The sequence below is a fragment of the Falco punctatus genome (assembly GCF_963210335.1).
Source record: "Falco punctatus genome assembly, chromosome: 8".
Lineage (NCBI taxonomy): Eukaryota > Metazoa > Chordata > Aves > Falconiformes > Falconidae > Falco > Falco punctatus.
Genome location: NC_137588.1, coordinates 42,082,385 through 42,091,206, shown reverse-complemented (window position 1 = coordinate 42,091,206; position 8,822 = coordinate 42,082,385).

The following is an 8,822-nucleotide window of genomic DNA, read 5'->3' as shown; positions in this document are numbered from 1 at the left end:
AGAGGCTCAGAGCGGTCTGGCTGAGGCACCACACAGGTTACACCACACCAAAACAAAAAGGACAAAACAACCCCAAATCAAGGGGCGAACGTTTCAAATTGCTGCCTAAGCAAGACTGGTCTGTAAAGGGAGAGCTGCGCAAAACCATATCCAAGTTCTACATCTTCCTCAAGTGGCTGATTTCACTGTTCAGAAGGGGAAAAGGCAAGGGCTTCATAATGACAGCACTAGTCATCTGCTCTTTTTTTTAAAAAACCTTTTTTTCTCCCCACATTCTGCAAATGCACCTGCTGAACCCACAGCTGCACGTACTGCCAACCACAGAAAGGCCAATACCAAGTAATTTGTGAGTGCCGATAATGCTACGATTTGTTATAATTCAACACTAAAGGAGGGGGCGTGGGGGGAGAGAGGAAGCAAAGCAATGAAGCCACACAAGGAAAACAGCAAGCAGAAGCCTTAAATATATTGCATGTTTTAAAAGCACCTGCCTGCTGGTCTTTACTGAATCTTTTGTACCTCTGTGCTCATGATGGAGATGCAGATGAGCACAGGGTTTAGCACAGATCAACCGTTGCGCTGAGAGGATGGGTGTCTGCTGCGCAGGGACATAATCTGACTGCGTCTGCACTCACCAGCAGAACCCATCGATCAACGGTCGTACACAATCAATGACGCTGGTTAATGACTTTGGGGTCCTTTGCAAGGGGGAGTTTCCTTAATGATTAGTACATTACAACTCCGAAGAGCACAGCTCTTAAGATGAAGTACAAAGCCAACAAACCCAGGCAGGAGCTGCACATCTGATAGCCTTCATTACGAAGAGCACCTTTACACTGCCAGGAACCCACGGTCTGGGCCCTGTGGGGACTGCCTCTCCTGCAGGTTGCTGTTGCAAGGGATGGGTCCCTTGGGTGCCTGATGGACACGGACTGCTGGGACACCCACTCCACTGATGAGACACGTAAGAGGGATCTGAAATGTGGGACCACCCTTCGGTTAGCACTTAAGAGGGACAGGAAAAGAATTCATGTTTTTTTCATAGCAGACCTGTGTAACACCTCCACTGAAAGACATATTTAATGAATATAAACATAATGAGTTGGCCACATTTTCAAAAGGCAAAACAAAGAACCTAGATGAAGGAGAGGGGAAAAAAAAAAAAGAAAAAGAAAAAGAAAATCCTTCCTCTTTCTCCTCTCCCACTTTGGAGATTAACCAGCAGAGCACTGCAGGGCCACCTCCAGGGCATGCTCATGGCTCCTGGCTTGTTCCCCTCACCTGCCTCCCCTCCTGCGAGCATGGCTTAGGAGAAACAGCAAGAAACCTGATGTGTAGATGACACGAAATCAATATAATCTGCCGGTACAGAAGGGAAAAGACAAGGGAAATCAGCTGTCAAAAAAAGCTTGCAAAAAAGTGTCAAACAAAACCAGTGGGTTGGAGAGGAAAGAAAAAAGGAGTTTGGATTAGGAAACGCTGACTGTGCTGAGCTTCTGGGGAAGGAAGCTCACATGGGCTATAGGTGAACCGCTTATACAACTGCTGACATGAGAGTTACACATTTCTGAACATTAATGTTAACTTTAGGTGGAAGGATGCAAATGGTGACTGTCAATGGAGCATCACACCCAAAGGTTACACAGATGCCATTAAAGCAAAAGAGCCCAAGCAATGTTTGCTCTTGCACCCAAATAAAGCAGTACAAGCATCCGCATCACACTGACAGGAGGCAAAGGTGGGGAGGGCTCACGGCTTGGGCCGGCGGGCAGGTCAGTCATGCCATGTGGCCACAGGTGTGCCAGAGGGACCATGAGCCACCGAAGGACAAGCCCTCGGGGCAGTGATGTTTGCCCTTCACAGCATGAAAAGCCACCTTGCCACAGCAGCACATGCAGGATGTCTTGAGCCATTACTTCTCCGCAGTGAATCTGATACCGGTATTTTTTCTCCTCTCTTACTATGCATTTTGTCCTACCTGCAATGCTTTGGAGTTTCCAGGATGGCAATGGCTGTGTAACACAACAGAAATTACTGTACTATTTCATGATCAGACGTTCCAGAATATTAATTGGATAAATTACAGTTCTCATCTCAGTCAAATGGACATTTTAATTATAGAAGTGAAGATCCATAACCCTACCAGTATATCCTGCTGTTTTATTTAGAGCACCTAGAAATTATCATTGCCACATATTTTCATTTCAGAGACCACACTGAATAAATACATTTTTGAGACATAAACTGCAGAGCTTTCATAACAAAATCCTTATTTGAAGTTGTCCATCAAGAAATGTTTTCAGCTGCAACAGTGTTGTGAGTCACACAGCAACCCAGGGATCCTGACCTGTATGTGTTTGTTTCTGAGTCTTGTCAACTGGCAACCAGCTCATTCGATGGTCTGTAAAAACATCTTCTCAGGAAGGCAAATATTTTTCAAGATTGCTTGGAGGAAATGTTCTTTTTAATCAAGACATAGCATGAAAATGCTTTCCTGCTTCTTCCCATCATTGCACAGTTTTGATTTTGTTCTCTGAAAATTAATTGAGAGCTAGGCAATGTCAGAACAAACAACTAAACATGAACCCATCCCTGGTAATTTGTTCTGTGAAGGGAGGGAAAGAACCCGTTTACATTGGGGTTAGATACACTAGTCATCAGTTTTCTTAACCTAGACTGAGGAAAGACTGGGTGGAATCAGATAAAAAAGACCCACTAGAGTTTCACTGGCCAGAAAATCATCTGACAACCCTTAAGAAACACCGACCAGCTATGAGCGGAAAGACAAAGGGCACAAAATGTTCAAGTGAATTACCTGAGTTTAAAAATAAGGCTTAAGTCAAAAAGTCTTACCTGGATAGAGGAGGGTGCCTCCCCATTTAAAGGTAGGTACAAGGCAAGTTACTGATGCAATTATCTGGTTTTTAAGTGTGGAACTCTGAGGGCTGGGACTTGTCCCCACATTTATTGCAGTCTAGGTAACAGAAGAAGAAAAAATACACACACACACACACACACACACACACACACACACAATACTCAGCTAGTCATGAATATCAAATGCTAAGCTTTCAAAGGCAGCTATATTTTCTTCTTCATTTATCTGGAAGTTTTCAGTGTGAACTTAGTTCCCAGAGGTTTGATTATGATGATTAGACACAAAACCCCTTTGAAGCTGGTGACAACCTCTGCACTGGCTCAAGAAAATATGTGAGCAGACGTATATAAAAGTCACTGTTTTGAAAGGTTTCCATTTCTGCAGATTGCCTTGTTCTTAATTTCTATTGAGCCTGAAAAAAAACTGCTAGGAAGAGTGATGGGGGATTAGCTTTACAGACAGGACATTTCATTTGGTAAACAACAGTTTACATGTGTCTCAGATTGTCAATTAAGTTGAAGACATTTTTAAAGAATTCACAGATTTGAAAAGTCATTGCCCATGCGAGGCTGGTACGAATAGAGCTTACAGCATCTCAGGTCTCATCAGAGAGCTGAGCAGCAGCAGTGGGAGATCACTCAAAATGCTCATTTCTAATCAGTTCCATAAGACTCATTTGCAGAGGAAATTTTCCCATTTTGGTAACCGTACAAAATGTCACATCTTTCAAGAGAGCCTTATCAAATAAAACCCAACAAATAAAATGCCAAATTCTGACACTGTAAAAGTTCATTGCAATGGAAGCTGTATTTCATTGCTTTACCTCTGAAAGTAACTCCACACCCAGACCTTTCAACATAATCAGCTGCAGGCAAAAACCAAAGGAATGCGGGAGATGGGTAATGGCGATGCGCTGTGGGAATGCGCGAGTGCGAACCCAGAGCTCAGTATCCAGGTCTGCAGTACAGATGTCCCAAAGCTAAAGCATTTTTTAGAGTTCCTAACAGGTTTAAGCTGTTTAGGCTCAGCCTCACCCACAAATGCAAGTCCACCTGTCTAAGGAGGTTTGCAAAAGATTCAGGATAACACAAAGGAAGCACCTGGAAAAGGGTCATATTGACAATAGGTTGGTCTCCCCAGTGAGTGCATAAAGAAATAAGGGCAAATTAGACTGTGATCAAATAAACCAGCCCAAGGGCAATAGAGAAAAATAGTTATAGAAGTTAAGGAGTCCTGGTGCTGCCAGAAATAAGGTGAAGGAGCCCCCACCTGCCCAGCATGCTGAGTCACACCTGACCTTCCTGCCCCTGGTACTTTATTGCTCCAATTCAATTAGACCAGCAAAATCATTTATTCTGGAGCCTGGAAGGATGTGGAAATTAAAAACAAACAAACAAAGAAAACACTAATGAAATGGGGCTTGATGTTGTAAACATCATCTTAGCCCGACATAAAGACTTTCTAGAAACAACTACTGGGGAATCTAAAATGCTTCCTAACAAGGTTTATCAAACTCTGGGAAAATGAAAACTCTGTCATTTGGTGAATTGTATCCTCTAACCTTTGACAAGTCCATTCTGCTTTTATTTCTTAGTACAAAAATAAGCCTGTAACGGCAGAACGCTGCCTTGAAATGAGCAATTGCCATCATGTCATTAGAGTCGTTCAACAAAGCTACTTATCTCCTGAAACACATAATGAGGAAACTTCGCGTTTTGGATCGAAAGAGCGAGCTTAGCTACCCGATTACACACTGCAGAAACCTGCCCTCACCGCAGCCAGCAGAAACTTCACCCCAGCTTCAGCAGAGCCATGGCAACAGAAGCCACTGTGGTTTATGGAGACCAAGAGGGTCATTTGCAAAAGGAAAAAGCCTGAAGAAATTTTTATTTTATTGGCATCTGTTGTCCCTGTCCAAGGAATCCTTTACGCTAAAAGGATGAAGCCCCGTTGTCTATAATTTCTGCTAAGTTTACAGAGGATTGATGGAGTCACATTATTTACCTAAGAAAAACGTGACACTACCATTGCATATAAAATGCCACCAAGGACTCATCTTTACTGATCTTTGTCTTATCCACCAAGGCAACAACCCAATTAAATATCTTTCTTCCCTCTGCAGTGGAGCTGATCCCATGTTTCCCAACAAATTTCAAGTGTAGAAGAGTAATTGCCTCTTTTATAACGATAAAAATGTAGGCTGAGGAAAAAAGGCTGCCCTGTGCATTGGCACGTCTCATTAAACCCCTCTGACTATTGCTTCTATTAAATCTGTTAGTATTTGTTCCTTTCAAAAGGGAAACACGGATTGCAGATAGCAATGAAGTGTACATAGGTCTACTTTTCCCACACAAAGCTAGTTTGTGCAGATTTTAGAATCACAGAATCATTCAAGTTAGGAAATATCTTTAAGATCAGAGCCCAACCGTTCATCCAGTGCTGCCCAGGCCACCACTAAACACCGCATCTACGTGTCTGTTAAATCCCTCCAGGGATGGGGACTCCACCACTCCCTGGGCAGCCTGTGCCGGTGCTTGGCCACCCGTTCCATGAAGAAATTTTCCCCAATACCCAACCTAAACCTCCCCTGGCACAACCTGAGGCCATCTTCCCTCATCCTATTGCTCATGACTTGGGAGAAGCAACCAACCTCCCCCTTATTACCTCATTTTAATCAATTTTAATGGATGCCTTTTGATGATGAGTACAGCTGCACACTCCCTGCGTGCTAGCATTGCAGGCAGCCAATTCAACCCAGGGTGCACCCTTGGCATCACCTGGGCTTCTTCTGTCTTGTTTAGAAACGGCACAGTAATTGGTTTAACGTGCATATGAAAATAGAAGTTAGATAAGATTGGAAAACAGAGATCTATAAGAAAAATACCAGCTTGCTCTAATACAACCAGAAGCCTTAAAAAGTAGTAGAAGTGAAGCCACCCTCCTGCTGCTGGTGGGAGCTCATTGCCAGAGCAGCTGAGCCAGCACCCAGCTGCACCACAGCAAACACCTCCTTGGCACCCACACGCAGCACAGCCTCAGCCCCCCGTTACAGAGCTGTTCACCCTTCTTTTTATCCATATCCCACCTTCAGCCACACACCAAGGACAGCAGGGCTTTTTGTCACTTCAGCAGGGCTAAGTAGCCTTTTTTCTTGGTGCTTGTGGAAAACCACAGTTAAGAGTTGCTTTCGTGCTTTATTAAGCAGCTGAACATTTTCCAGTTTTGACTATGATTAAGCTTTGCTCAAGTTGGAGCCAGGCAGAGCCCCACATGCCTTTCAAGCAGCTTGCCGGAGGCTGGTGCTCTTTTTAGAGCTCTGCCCTGTTTGCTGCATAGAAAAGCAAGTTTCTCAGACTGTTTTCTCCTTTAAAGCTTTACCTCAGCTTGAGCATGTGTCCTCAGCCAGACCTTTACGCCAGTTAAGTTAGTCAGCAGCACCACATTTAATACATTCTTAACGATGACCAAAGCTGTAACAGGTCTATACATTTTGGAGGGGCATTGTGTCCCTATATTTAACTGTTATTTACAGCCCAGTCCTGCCGACTGCACATCACGCCCAGCTCTGCCCACGTCCCAAAGGAGCAGCCATCACCATGTCCATGACTGCAGGCGCCACGGCAATGCGCGTTTTATTCTTACTCAGCTCCAGGAAGCATCTTCTCCCTTAAATCCCAGTAACACTATGGCCACTATGAGATGTTGGGGAGAGTAAATCCAGACTCTGCCCTACATTATTTATAACTCTTGCTCCATTCAGAGAACTTTGAACCCCAACTGAAGCAGAGCTAGAAACCTTACAATTAATTAGAAGACAACACACAAAGCTAGCCCGCTGCTGATTTATAAGGACTAGCACACGTTTCGCCAGCAGAGGAGGAATCTCTAGTGAAAAGACACAACAGAGCACCTGCCTCAGCAGCAGGGGTGGCTGTTGATCCCCGGAGCTCACAGATGCTGCCACCCCCTCTCACCGGGAGCCCTCCCTCGCAGCGGGGTTACACTTCCACACACCCCGTCTCACCGAGCCATTAGCACGCAGCCAGCTTTAAGGAAAGGATATCACCTTCCCACATCAAAAGAGATAAAACCCCCAGAAACCAGAGGTTGCCAGATGCATTTCGTGTTACAAGTCAGGACAGCCCAAGCTGAAGGTTTCTTTTGTGGCACCTTGAACTTTGCAGGTACGGTCCAGCGCGGAGCACACCGTTAGGCTTGCACGCACCCACCTCCCCAGCCCCCAGATCCAATTAGAGACAAAGCTGGCACATACGCCTTAATTGTGATACCAAAGACACTAACTCAGAAAGAACAAGCCCCCCTCCTTTTGCTGCTGTCACAAGGTCGGGAAACAAAGAACACTTCTCTTGTTACGCAAAAGAAGCTTTCGAGTGAGGAAGTTCTGGCTGTAAGCGGGGGCAAGCTGGTAAAGTGTTGCAATTCACAGACAGTAAATGAGTTGAAATTAGGGCAAAAGTAATTGTGGCAGTGGGAGAGCGTGACCTCTGACTCAAATAGCCCCTCCGAAAGAGGGCAAGCCCCTGCCTGGGGAGCACACAGAGTTAGTAAAAAGCTTCAGTAGTGCTATCTGAGGGTGCGGACTAATTTAAATTATAAGCGAGAAATTTGTAACCAATCCTGTGCGTGAATGATGATGAATATGCAATGTGCTATGAAGATGCAAATACTCCATTGCACATAACAGGTCCCCTCGAGTAGCTTGGTGTGCACATTAGGAGGAAAAATGCCCCATGCACCCAGTGCTGCAATAAACCACTGTCAGCTTTCTAAATTGTCATTTGGTTTGGAGAGTTTTCTTGGTTAATGATCTTCATTAACTATTGCACTTTCCATTACCACTGCTGCCCAGATGCTGCAATTCTCTCTCCTTTCTGCTAGCACAGCCAAGAGCTGCATCCATTCCCTGGGATGCTCATTAGCTAAAAGCCTGTGCCAAGCACAGGTACACATTTATTTATTTTTAAATATATTTTTTTTAAATAGCTGGGCCTACAGCTAGTGCCCAGCTAATTGCCCAAGTGTCTGCAACTTGCCATCAGCCAAGGAGTTCAGGACTGTGAGTTTCCCCATGGCCTGACCGCACACAACCACTCCAACCCCAGAAGCACAGGTTTACTGAATCTACCTACTTCTTAACAAATTTTAACATCGCTCGTTCCCCAGAGAATAAGCTGTAAGAAAATCCCATTAATTTCCCCCTGTAACTCCCAGTATAAATTCAAATCAGCCTGGAGGGGTGAGAGGCAAAGCCTGTTTTAATTACCTGGGAGCAGTCCCTGAAGCAATTTGCCCAAACCTCTCCCACAACAGCGAGTCAGAGCAGCAGAGCCTTCGTCAGGAGCTCTTTAACGAGCCTGGATTGAAATGAGAAGGGTGAAGTGCATCGCCCCCTTCCATTTCTAAGCCATAATTTGAAGGGCTGGTAAGAGAGCCAGTTTCTGGAGGATAAGCACAGAAGAGCTTCAGATCAGAGTAATCATTTTAAAACGTGTGATTTTGCTCCATTACAACACATATCTGTGTATCAGTGCACGTAAATGCCGTGGCCCCACAGAAATTCCCCTCTGCCCCACTGCTGCCAGCTGCACAAGCCGCCTCTGGGCAGCACCACGGGCCCCTGGAGCCCCAAGCAAAAAGCCCTTCATGCAGGGATTATTCAGCTCATCGTTTGGCAGCGCAGGGTAATGACTGGGCTTCTTGTTTATGACACCAGCTTGCCATCCCTCCAAACCCAGTGCAGTTGCATGGCTGAGGGGAGGGTTTGTCCTGGATGATGGATGCTGAGATGCTGCGTCGCACCCAGCATGGATGGGGTTCTGCCATGTGCCATTTTGTACTCACCAAGCCCAGGCTTTGTTTTCCCCAGGCACTGAAGCCCCGCCCCCCAGCCACCAGCACACTTCTGCTTCTCAAAAACAGCTCC